The 13563-nt window shown below is 39.0% G+C and overlaps 1 protein-coding gene and 1 non-coding gene across 3 annotated transcripts in view; one reads left to right on the forward strand and one right to left on the reverse strand.

The window, feature by feature from the left end:
• The window catches only part of AFF3 (ALF transcription elongation factor 3), a 620532-nt gene that overhangs the window by 291971 nt on the left and 314998 nt on the right, over positions 1-13563 (forward strand). The window lies entirely within an intron of this gene.
• TRNAG-CCC (transfer RNA glycine (anticodon CCC)) lies at positions 2787-2859 on the reverse strand. Its single transcript has one exon. It is a non-coding gene; the product is annotated as a tRNA-Gly (tRNA).

The raw sequence follows: 13563 nt of genomic DNA on the forward strand, positions 1-13563 counted from the left end.
GACTAGTCAGATGTTACAACAGTAGTGAATTCTCTTGAGGCCCCCGGCAACAACTGACTTCTTCAGGTTCCCTTGGGAAGGTGATTCAGAGGAATTGAAGTGCCAGAGAGATAGGTGGTTTCTGCTGCATCTTCCTGGTACCCTCATGGCTTGGAAGTTCTTCATTAATGTCTCTCTTTTATCCCCTTCTCTGTCATTTCCAATGTGGCGTGTTTGCTCCACCCTTGGCAAAGAAGCAACATCTTTGTGGCCTGTGGATTTCAGGTGAAAATTGACCATGAACCTGCTATGTTACTTTTCATGCAGTGCTTCCATCCCCGTCTGGCTCAGAGTTGCTCAGTTAGGATGCTGTTGACTGACTCACACACCCTGGCCACACACAGCCCCAAAACCTCTGGGTCACCTTGTCAAGAATGGGTCTACTGTGTGGATAAATTAGTCTCCACTAAATCATATTTTTGTGTCTTTGGATAAAAACATAATATGTACATTACTAGTTGATTTTTAGAAGTGGTCTCTATAACATGGCATGTAAGAAACATAAATCAGTGGAGGAACTCAGATATTTCCCAGTGTCTCTAAATCATACTTTTATTTATTTAAGATACTTTATTTGGAGGCTAAAGGATTAGGGTTAGGGTTGTGTGAATTCTTTCCTGAATTTTTTTTTAAGTGAAGACAAAATAAATAGAACAGTCTGACTCTAATGTTTATACAGTTTAAATCAGTCATCAGCTAACTTCATAGCCCATGAGAAAATAGTATATTTACACTGAAATAGTCATCTCCATAGCACAAAAGTGTTACTTTTACTCTGAAATAGTTATCCTTTTAGCACAAGATACATTTTTAACTTTTTTTGTCTGAAATAGGCAATTTTACCCTTTTTTTTGCCTCTAAAAAAGGAGCAAAAGCTCCTTTTTGAAAGACAAAAACATCCCCGTTTTTAAAAGCTTACTTCTTCTCAACCTCTGTTATTACCTGCAAAAATCAATGACCACAGTAAACGAACAGCAGAGTCTTTATTGAGCAAGGTAGATGGATTCGTTTTGAATTCTGTGGTTCCATTTCCTTTGCAGAAAAAAATCTGTTGAGATTTTTATTGAGTATTTCCATTTAAAACTATTTATTTTAATAAAAAATCCTGGTTATAATATTCATTGGCCAAACTAGCATCGTTAGATGATAGAAGTGGTTAGAATAGAGCACAGTGTAGTGACCACAGGGCTCTTTTTAATTGCCATCAGAACTACTTAAAAGAAGGACACAAAGAGGAAACCTTTGGTATCCAGCACAGAAATTTAATTTAGACCAGAAAACTGAGTACATTTTATCACAATCTCATTTAGTTCCTTTCCTTTCATGAGGCTTTTGCCTTTGGCATGCTGACACACCAAAAAGGTCTCAGAGATCCCTTTTATGCTTGTAAAATATTGTCTTGTACTCAGCTGTTACACAGGGTAAAGAGCATAAGGGATGATTCGAGACTGTGGACGTTCCCTGCCTAAGTACTTTAGGCCAGTGTCAGGACCACAGAACCATGGTACCCGGGCCAGAGTAATGATGCATAAACATGGCTAGATGTCAAAACGTTAAATGAGGGAGTCTTGGGGAGGATGGGGGATAGAGGAAGCCTTCAAAAGCTAGGCAGTGAAGAAAGAAGTGGACCATTGTGAGGAACAAAACAGCTTTCAGAGTCTGTGACAGTCCTCACTTTAAGAGAACAGGAGAGCTTAATAAAAAGGTGGCAGATGGGAAGTGTTGACAAGAAAATAGGTCATAAAAGGATTTATGAGCAACTTGCAAAGTTTTCTTAAAAATTGTATTAAACAGAAAGGTAGTACAACTCTAAAAAAGCAAGGGAATGACAGACACACCATTTGGGATGGGGAAGGGTGGGTGATGAGGTGAGGAGCACAGTGGACCTGAAAATATATTTTAATTCTATATCTGAAGCTGTTTGGATATACAAATAGGCATTTTACTGTTACTCTTTAAAGCATGCGTATGTGTTATGAACACACTTTTGTATGTGTTTATATATATATATATAGATAGATAGATAGATAGGTATTTATTTATGGCTGCATTGGGTCTGGCTGTCTAGTTGCAGCAAGCAGGGGCTGCTCTCTAGTTGCGGTGCTCGGACTTCTCATCTCAGGGGCTTCTCTGGTTGCAGAGCATGGGCTCTGGGTGCATGGGTTTCAGTAGGTGCAGTACATGGGCTCTAGAGCTCAGGTCAGGAGTTGTGATGCTCAGGCTTAATTGCCCCGAGGCATGTGGGATCTTCCCGGCATTGGTGCTGACTCACTTCAGTTGTGTCCGACTCTCTGAGATCACATGGACTGTAGCCCACCAGGCTCCTCTGTCCATGGGATTCTCCAGGCAAGAATACTGGAGTGGGTTGCCATTTCCTTCTCCAGGGATCTTCCCAGACCAGGGTCAAACTCGTGTCCCCTGCAAGTGGATTCTTAATGACTGGACCCCCAGGCAGGTCCTGTATGACATATTTTGAAGTAAAACATTTAAGAAAGAGAACGAGGAGTGGGTTAAGGACCCAGGAGCCTAAGATTTATAACAGTGCCAAGAATACACTTGAGGATTTCAAAGTAATAATGATGACCTCACATCTTGTCTTTGGAGCCAGGCCCTTTTCAGTCACTTTTCAGTGTAATACATGTAATACACTGACCTCTGTAACATGTTATTGCCATGATCATTTTTTAGAAGTTAAAAAAAAATTTTTTTGACACTGCTGAGTCTTCACTGCGGCATGTGGGATCTAGTTCCCTGGCCAGGGATTGAACCCAGGCCCCCTGCATTGGGAGCACAGAATCTTAACCACTGGACCACCAGGGAAGTCCTACTATGGCATGGCCATTTATACAGAGGTGGGAACTAAGACGCACAGTGTGACTACAGTGCAAATCCAGGCACTGCTCTTGGCCTCTTTTCTGTACCACCTACATAGTAGTATACTAAATAAAACCTGTATTGGCTCTTGGAAAAGATCAAATTGTCTTTTTTTTTTTTTAACGTTATTGAAGTATGGTTTATTTACAGTGTCGTTTTTCTTCTGTACGGCAAAGTGACTCAGTTATACGTATTTTGATGATGGCCTTTGTGACCAATGTGAGGCGATACCTCGCTGTAGTCTCGATTTGCATTTCCCTAATAATTAGTGATGTTGAGAATCATTCTCGTGCCTGTTGACCATCTGTATGTCTCAAACTGTCTTTTGAATCAGAGAGGTACAAAACTACAAATGAAACGAATCAGCAGCAGCATTGATTTTGGAGCTGTTGACCAAAACCCATCATTTAACTGGCAAATTGCTGAAAGCCTGGTGACCAGTTGAGTTGTTTCCATCAGGAATTTAATGAATTAATATTTATGAGTCATTTCCGGAAGAGGCCAGCCAGTGAACATCATTAAAGGAGAGAGTCACTGAGTGCAAAATGCCAGGCAACACGTGGAGGGGTGGGGATGTGGTTTCCATAGGGAATATCTTGACTGACCCAGAAGCCACAGTTTTGAGAGAAGATATAAATTTGTTAATAGAGAGAAGCCATTGAAAAATTCACTTAGATTATCAGAAGGCCTTTAAAAACACTCTGTACCAAGATTACTAAAACAAACAAAAAACAGAAAAATAAAACTGAGCTTTCATGTGATTAAAGGTGGAGACGTGGAAGGAAGAAAAAGCAATGTTTTGAAGTAGGTAGAAAATGATCATATAGAAAACAAAGGATAAGCAGGTATATTTCTAGATGATGATAGATAATCATGTAACTCCGCTAGGATTATCCTCAATATTAGCTTGGGATCTAGTTAGTTACCATATTCCTAAGTATGCAAGTATATTACAAACTTGGTTGTAATATGAGAATTTCCCAGGGAACTTGTTAAAAATGTAAATTCCTGGATCCTACCCCAGAGATTCTGATTCAGTAAGTCTGGAACTGGCCCAATAATTGGTAATTTTAACAAAAGTTCTAGATGATTGTGCTGTGGATGGTTTCTGACCATGTTCCTCTCCTCACTGCCCCCCAACAGTTCATACTAAAAATGATATGATTCTAGAAAACAGGGTGCAGAGTAACATGTTTGCAGATTCACAATTCTTCTGAAGAACAGCACGGTCAGGAAAACTCCCAGGAGAATCTTCAAAGACTGAGTGGGCAGTAAAGAGAGACATTAGCTTTACTGTAGGCAAGTGTAAGATAATGACAATATAGGAAAGCAACCCAATCTCAATCTAACACTGTATTTAGGATGTGGGAAATACACAGCTACAATATTTTATTCTGGAGATTATTTCAGAATATAATTTAACACAGATATATTCATAAAGGATGAAACCTCACATTTTTAAATTTTTTAAACATTTTATTGACTTTATCTTTCCAGAGATGTTTAAAGTGTAAACATTTTAAAGTGTAAAATTTTCCTTTAAGGAAAATTGAGGGGAAAGCAGAGAGAGATGTGCCATATAATTCCAGCTTCCCAGGTGGCTCAGTGGTAAAGAATCTGCCTGCCAGTGCAGGAGACACAGGAGACACTATCCACCCCTGGGTCGGGAAGATCCCCTGGAGGAGGGCATGGCAACCCACTCCAGTATTCTTGCCTGGAGAATCCCGTGGACAGAGGAGCCTGGTGGTCTACAGTCCACGAGGTCGCAAAGAGTCAAACACAACTGAAACGCCTAGGCACACACGTACTAATGTTACATTTCTATATCTTAATGTTTTTTATGCTTAAAAATAACAACATGTATTCACCCTAGTTTAGTTTGCTAATGAGCTGTTGACAGAACGGCTTGGAAAAACCTCTAAATTCTTGGAAGTAAAGCAAGCACAGTAAAATAAAAAGGCCCTGTGGTTCAAAAATCCAAGAATGCAGTGATTATATTAAACAATTTCTAACTGTTACAAAGAAAAACTAAATAATACAGAATCATTTGATAATCAGCATAGTTATTTTAGGATTAAAAATTATTCAGTCTTATTAACAAACTGTGACAATTGATCACAATTAATGCAAATAAGTAGGATGCAGTATTATGTACTGATTCGATCAATTGTGCTTGTAAATGAGTGACACAATTATAGGAACAGTTTGCAAACGAGCTCCCAAACATAGTCACCAATTATGATTACTCACTTATTTAGAATCAAAGAAGATTAGTTTCACAGTTTTCCCCTTCAGAAAATAAATATTCATGCGGACAATCTTGAAATCTATGTACATGGGTCCCTCTCCAAATAATTTAATAATAAGTAAAGATAAAAATTAGAGTCCTATTAATTAGTCTCCGATTCTTTCTAGGAAAAGACTGAAGAATTTAAAGAGATGGACTCAATAAAAACAGAGTTCATTAATTTCTAGCAGAATTTCAATATAAGAGGCAAAAGTGATAGGAGGCTGGGAGCTATAACTAATGTATATGTGTTTATGTGAATTGGGTATATGGATTTTTTTCTCTGATAGACAGTTGTAGTTACAAACTTGTCATGTTTTCTTGTTCTGCCCAAAGTTGTTGTTCTGGTTCTCTTTATGTTATTACTCTTTGGCTACATGAGATTTAAAGAGCTGCTAAACACAGTCAAGATTGCTAAGAAGTCAGGAAATAAAAGCATTAGACAAAAGCAAAAGAGGTGAGTGTGAAGTGAAAGTTTTGGGAAAGAGTTTTATGAGACCACATAGCTTTCTGTGCAACATGAATGCCCGTGGCCATATGTATCAATAACTTCTTTGCTGGCTGATTTGTAGACGTAACTCAAGGGCAGTGTACCTTTGCGGACTGCTGGAAGTCACTGAGTACCTCACATCTAGCCTTGTACAGTTTTTTGCATTTGTGAGGTTACAGTTACAACTTCATTTCCAAAGAACTTAAATGTTTAAGAGATGTTCCTACTGTCTGACTTCCTTTGAGCTCTCCCTAAACTATTCATCAAGTTGTTTAAATATGTTTTGTTATTTTTTTTTTGCATACTTATATTTTATTACAAAAACATACACTTAAAATAATTAACTAAAACTACTCATTAAAAATCAGAAATGGGTAAATAAATATTTGTTCCATGGAGCAGATTGTAAATAATAGCCAGACAAGCCAGACTATTATAAAAATAATAATATGTTTTGTTATTTTTTTAAAAAGTCTTCTAGATACAAAAGTAACTTTAGCATTTAAAATATACTCACCAGACCCCAGCCTTTTGAGGTAATAGAGACTTATCTCAGAGAGATTGCAGGTTCAGTTCAGAAAGCAAGTCACCTGATTTTTTTTTTTTTTTGGTTTATCAGTGCATATAAAAGATATATTTACACTATCCTGTAGTCTATTAAGTTTGTGATAGCATTATTTCTAAAAACAAACAAGCAGTGTTTTATGCCTTGATTTAAAAATACTTTCTTGCTAAAAAAAAAAAAAGCCATCATCTGAGTCTTCAGCGAGTTGTAATATTTTGCAATAGTAACATCAAAGATCACTGATCACAGCTTAACATAACAAATATAATAATTGTGAAAAAGTTTGAAATATTTTGAGAATTACCAAAATGTGACACAGACACATGAAGTGAGCAAATGCTGTTGGAAAAAATGATGTTCATGGGTTTGCTCAACTCAGGGCTGACACGGACCTTCAATTTGTAAAAAATCACTCTATCTATAAAGCAAAGAAAAGTGAAGTGCCATAGAATGAGGCATTTATATTCTGATTTTTACATGTGAATTAAAAGTGCTATTCAGTCATCAAGAATTAGGTTCCCACTGTATCCGAAAGATACTTTGTGAAACTGTTAAGTTGAATGAAACGCCTTTTTAATTCCTTTGAAACCCCAAGGATTTCTGTTGTAAATTTTTAATTCTCTAGGCCTTTATAAATTTTGTAAATTTTACCAGGCATTGGAATTAGCTTGTAAGATGATTTATGAACTGAAATACAACCAGTGAACTTCAGGCTGCTTTTCTGTCTCACCACTTGAACTATTTATCACAAATGCTTTGCTCAATTTGATGGACACACGTCTCTGCAGTGCTGGCCGCCACTGTGTTAGGTGCACTAGGCATGTCCTCAGGCGGATGCTGGAAGGCTTATGCTTATTTGCACTCTGTCTCTCTGATTGAGATGAAGTCGCTTCTCTAGTGGTGAGTGCTTTGGGTTATATAGCAGGGTGCATCGTCTGTTACTGACAATGGAAATAACAGCTTTGTAGATGTCATTTTTTAAAAAATATTTTTTGTGAACCACTTTTAAAGTCTTTATTGAATGTTTTATAATATTGCTTCTGTTTTATGTTTTAGTTTTCTGGCCATGGGGCACGTGAGAGCTTAGCTCCTTGAGCAGAGATCAAACCCTCAACCCCCCTACATTGGAACTCAAAGTCTTAGCCACTGAACCTCCAGGGAAAGTCCCACTGCAGATGTCATTTCAAAAGTTAGGTTGAAAAGTTTAGGTCTCCGACTTACTGTGGGAGACGAGGTAGGCTGTGCTGATGTTAATCTTCTTCTAATGCCTTTCTCAAAAAGTGCATTGGCAGTGTTCACGCACTGTCCTCCGTTTGGTCCTGGGCTTCCCACTCTGTGACTGTCCTTCTGTCTTCTGCTTCTGCAACCATTTTCCTGTAGACTACTGTAGAACACCCCTTCTATTCTTTAAAGTTTAAGGCACTTCTCTAAGAATCTCTTATTGATGAGACAAGAAAGCTAGCTTGACCCTAAACGTACATTGGGTTTCCCTGATGACTCAGACGGTAAAGAATCTGATTGCAATGCAGGAGGCCTGGGTTTGGTCCCTGAGTCAGGAAGATCGCTTGGAGAAGGGAATGGCTAGCCACTCCAGTATTCTTGCCTGGAGTATTCCATGGATAGAGAAACCTGGTGGGCTACAGTCAATGGGGTCACAAAGAGTCGGACGCAACTGAGCAACTAATACACTTAAACATACATTGCTCATTTCTTAAGCTTGAAAAGTCAACTCTGTTTGGTCCACAGAAATATCTGAATACTGATGTATGGCATGGAATAGTAGTTGAGAATGCGTTCTTGGCCTGCAAAGTTGGGTTTGGTCTATGGTCCTGCCACATGCTAGTCTTGTGACACTGAGGAAGTTCCTCTTTTACAAAATGTGATAATAGTGGTATCCACTTTGTAAAACTGTGATGATTGGAATAGATGATGAATATAAAGCACAGCGCCTAGACACTCAATGAAGTTGGCTATTATTTCTGAGACTGTGAGATCAATATGCAGAGACCAATAGACTTAAAACAAGTGTGTGTTCATTAAGTTATATGTAGTCACCTCCATGTTCCTTTTTCTAGAACAGTTGACTTTAATCTTCCTCACTATATTGTCTACTCCATCAGAAGAGTGAAATGAATATTGTGATTCTAGGTATAATTCAAGAAGCTGTAAATACCAAGGAATTCAACAGAAAAAAAGGAACCTGTTTTAGAAACCATTGGGTTGAAGTAGAAAATGCAAGCAGGGTGATTTTTTTGTAACCTGCTGTAGAGCCATATGGTTGCTGAATGTGTTGATGCTGGTTTTAAGATTCCTGAGTATTTTAAACTTGAAATGTTATTTTTTTAATGATTTCAAACATCATTTCTTTCAGGGCCTTTTCCCAATGTTGTCATCACATTGAACAGATGGCGTGATGGCATGTACATTTGCATTCTGTAATCCTGCCATGTTATTTGCAAAATTTCTTATCACAAACCTGTGATTCTTTTTCTACCTTTTCAGTATGGCTGCAGTGAAACGGTAAATAGGTTCTTTCCTAGAGTGCTGGGGATGTGGTAGAAATTGGGACCGCGTGTTGCTGTTTCTTTTCAGTTTTATGTGATTGTATTTTGGGATTTTATACCTACTGTTATTAGTACACACTCTCATCTCAAACTGCCCCTTTCACCCAAAGGACTAAAAGTCCTCATTATACCTTTATGATATGAGTAAAAATACAGTAGTATCCGTGCTGAGAGGAATCTTAATGATTACACGTCACCCTTTCATGCCATTCTGTTGACTTTTCTCATTGCTATCTGAAATTGTCCTGTTGGTTTATTGCCCTGTTTTGCCAGAGGATGGAATAAGCTCCATGAGACTCAGGACCCTGTCTGTTTCCTTGGTCCACATTGATCACCTGTGGACAAATGTATGAGTGAAGTCATTGATAAGGGACCTTCTAGATACTGTCCCTGAACATAATTGCTTTTCTAGTCTTCTTAGCTTTTATTTTACTCAAGTCTGTTTGCAAAAGGGTTTGTCCAAAAGTGATATCTTCATAATCTTCCTTGTTTTTATGCTTTAAAAAAATAATATATGATTTTTTTTAATAAAAATGTATGTATATAAAGAGTCCCTCAGGAGACTTTTCAAAAAATTTTATTTGGCTGCTCCAGGTCTTAGTTGCAGCATGTGGGATCTAGTTCCCCCACCTGGATGAAACCTGGGCCCACTGCATTGAGAGCACTGAGTCTTAACCCCGGACCACCAGAGGAGTCCTCAGAGACTTTTTTTTAACATGAGGGGCACAATGGGATTAGTGCCAGAATCAAGGCATCCTCCTGCTTCTCAGATCGAAAAGACACAGGACACCAGAAAGGCTGTATTGATCAGAGCTGCCCCAAGGCCTGTCCTTTCAAAGGCATGTGATGATGAAAAGTACACCCCCGCCCGCCCCCCGCCTCCGCCACCGCCATGTCTCTATTAAGGTCCTTAGATTTTTCTCTTTTTTTAAAAAATTATTAATTAATTAACTTTATTTTCGGCTGTTCTGGGTCTTCCTTGCTGTGCACGGGCTTTCTCTAATTTCAGCGAGTGGGGTCTACTCTCTAGTTGCTCGCGGGCTTCTCATCGCAGTGCTTCTCTCTGGAGCACAGGCTCTAGAGCATGCAGGCTCCAGTAGTTGCAGCAAGGGCTCAGTGGTTGTGGCTAGCTGTGGAATCTTCCCAGACCAGGGGTCGAACCAGTGTTCCCTGCATTGGCAGGCAGATTCTTAACCTCTGGACCACCAGAGAAGTCCTGATTTTTCTCTTTTTAAATAAGGTCTGCTGTGGGACCTGTGTGGCCCAGGGGGTCCATGCCGTGGGCTGCACTGTCCGACGACTGGCTTACTGTCCGTGCGAATCTGGATTTGCCCAGCCCATGGCCTGAACTGAATGTCTCCCTGACTTCAGGCTAGGGATCTTTCTAAGGTTCATACAAACTGAGCCGCACATATGGAACAAATAGAGGAAACACTTAATATTGACAGTGACTCTTTGCTGTGTCTAGAAGAGGACCGTTGTCTCTAATTATTGCCAAGTGTTGGCAGGTTCTTTGTCAGAAGATTAATAGATTTTATCAGCTCAGAGGTACAGTGAGAGGTGAGGGGACACTTTGATTACTTCACCGTGTGTCTGGAAAGTGTTTTGGGCTTCACCGAGTAGGTTTCTATAGATGTTAGAGTTTCTGTGAAAAGGCAGCAGAGCTTCATCTCTGCTGAATGAAAACTTTGATTATTCTGAAGCCAGAATGACAAACGTGAGCGTCTTTGTACTGTGCATTTATACTTCCCGCTTCTGAGCCTAGATTTTGCCCATGGAAGCCCCCCTCCGTGCTGAGTAGGAGATTAAGTCCTGTCCGAGGTCAGCTCCGCAGCCCAAATGCAGGAAAAAACCTAAATGGGAAAAGAATTTGAAAAAGAATAGATATATGTATATATATAACTGGATCACTTTGCTGTAACACAGCATCAAAAGTAAATCAACTATATTCCAATATAAAATAAAAATTAAGGGGGTTTCCCTGTGGTTCAGTGGTTCAGAATTCGCCTTCCAATGCAGGTGGTTCAGATCCAATCCCTGGTCGGGGATATAAGATCCCACATGCCTCACGGCCAAAAATCCCAAACATAAAACAGAAGCAATATTGTAACAAATTCAATAAAGACTTTAAAAATGATCAACATCAAAAAAAAAAATCTTTAAAAAAAATTTCCCTTGGCTTTCACAATACACAGAATATATTCTGTGAAACATTTATGCAGGTGAGATTTGAGGAACCAAAGAGAGAAGACAAAAGTCAGCTTCTATAGTTGAGTCTTTACCTACATGGTAGAGTTCATTTCGTTCAGTGAAGGTATTAATGTATGGCTTCGCTGAACTTCTCCCTCACTTTGGAAAATCTCACCTGTCTTAGCAGGAAGCTTTATTTATAATGTATTTTCTAAGGCAGGGCTTTGTGTTGTAGGGTTAAGGAACACTGCCTAAGTGTAGTATTTTCCTCAGTCATGAGTTTATCCCTCTGTTTGCTGCAGCCTGTAGTCATGTGACCTGCCTCTCTGTGAAAACGAATACTAATTATCATTATAAACAGTTTTTTTTCATTATGTTCCTATGGATGGCATCTTTTATAGCTTGCTAATTACAAGCACACAGAACTCAAGTGCTTGAAGTTAAATAATGTCAACAGGGTTGTAACAGATTTTCACATTGAATACTTTTATTGATTAATTGTTCATTAAAATCTCTCAAATCTCTACCCAATTAATCCACTTAATTTATTGGGTTCTGTAATAATTCTTATTTCATACTTATAGATTAGTGCTTTTAAAATATTCTTTTTCTTCTCTTTATGGATTTTCTTCACAAATAACTCATACAGACTTGTAGTACTGTAACTAAACTGCACACAGGTGGCTGATTCATGTCAATATATGGCAAAAACCACCACAGTATTGTAAAGTAATTAGTCTCCAATTAAAATAAATTAATTAAAAACAATAAAAAACAAATTTACTGTGCATAATAAAAGGAAAAAAAATACAGCATAGTCCTACTGTATAGCACAGAGAACTATATTCAATATCCTGTGATAAACTGTAATGGAAAAGAATGTTAAAGATAATTATATATGTGTATGTGTGTGTGTGTGTATGTATATATACATGAATCATTTTGCTCTACAGCAGAAATGAACACAACATAATAACTCAACTATAGTTCAATAAAAAATGTTTAAAGTGGAAGAAAACTTATGCAACATTTTATTGATTGAAAATTGGTTGGTAGTGACCAAAATTATAGTCTTAAAGTTAGCGAGAATCTCACCCTTAGAGGTGTGACTTTAACAACTGACTTCCACTCCGTGTGTGTGTGTGTGTGTATGTTAGTCACTCAGTCATGTCCGACTCTTAGGGACTAACTTCCACTCAGTCCCTTAATTTCTGGTTGAACATGTAATTAATCATTCTATTTGAATATTTCTTTGTTAAAGAACTTTCAGGACTCTAGATTGACTCCTGTACTTGACCCATTGGTCAAACTCCACCGTCTGGAGTGACCCGGAATTCCTTCCAACCCTTTTCCAGAGCAGTGGCCTTGAAATGTGTTGTGTGTCTGCTGCGGCCCACTCCACTCCTGTCCTTCCACTCCTTCCAGCTCTTCCTCAGAGGCTCAGACCTCCTTCCGTCTTGTCATTCTTTTATAGACACCTGGAGCTTTCAGCTCAGCAACAAACGGAAGCACTAAAGACAAATATGACTAAGAGTGACGAGGCTCTCACCGGGAAGGGAAAGTGCTGCAGGTATAGAGATGGGAAGGCGGTGGGGAGGGAGCTCCCCCAGCCCAGGCCTCAGACTCTGTTGCTTGCAGAGACAGTGGCCCGTGAGATAAGCCACGTGCTTATCCTACCCCACAGCCCCAGTCCCCTTGCTCTGCACGTTTTTCCCCTTAACGTTTTGCCTTCTAAGATACTATGTGATTTATCTGTTTGCCATTTTTAGCTCAGTTTTTTATTTTGCACATTTCCTTGGCTATGCCAGGTCTTAGTTGTGGTACACGGGATCTTCAGTTTAGGTGTTTGAGATCTTTTTACCATTCCTTTTCGTTAGAGTCTAGACATGACAAGGGCAGGAATTTTTGCCTGTTATATTCAGTTACGAGTCCCTGGCATCTAGAACATGCTGGCCACATAGTAAATGCAATAAGTAATTTTTGAACAATACTTACTCCTTGTGTACTAGTTCACCTAACCATGTTAACAACCAATTCATACATTTGCTGCTCACCTACTGGGAGATCTTTTAAGTCCTTGACAGATACCTGAAAGAAATCTAGATACATTATGTTCAAGACCAGAGGAAGGACTTCCCTGGTGGTCCACTGCAGGGGGTGTGGGTTCAGTCTCTGGTGCGGGAACTGGGATCACGAATGCTGGCTGTGTAGCACAGCCTCAAAAAAAAAAGCCCAGAGGAAACTGGAGTGAGAACATCATCTGGTCTTTGTGATCCTCATGCTGGTCCCTAGTGTTCATTGCTTTCTTTCCTAAGTACTGAAATATTCTCTAAGATAAAATCATTGGGCCTATTTACTGATCGGCTGTCAGGTGGAAGGCACTCTCCTAAATGCCTCATACGTGTGGCCTCATTTTGGTCCTAAAAGGGAGGAGATATATGATGTATATGTATGACTGTTTCATTTTGCTCCACAGCGGAAACTAACAACATTGTAAAGCAACTCAACTCCAATAAGAATTAATTTTAAAAGATTCAAAAATCATTTACTTTCC

This window comes from Dama dama, chromosome 11 (genome assembly GCF_033118175.1).
Source record: "Dama dama isolate Ldn47 chromosome 11, ASM3311817v1, whole genome shotgun sequence".
In the NCBI taxonomy this organism is placed as follows: Eukaryota; Metazoa; Chordata; class Mammalia; order Artiodactyla; family Cervidae; genus Dama; species Dama dama.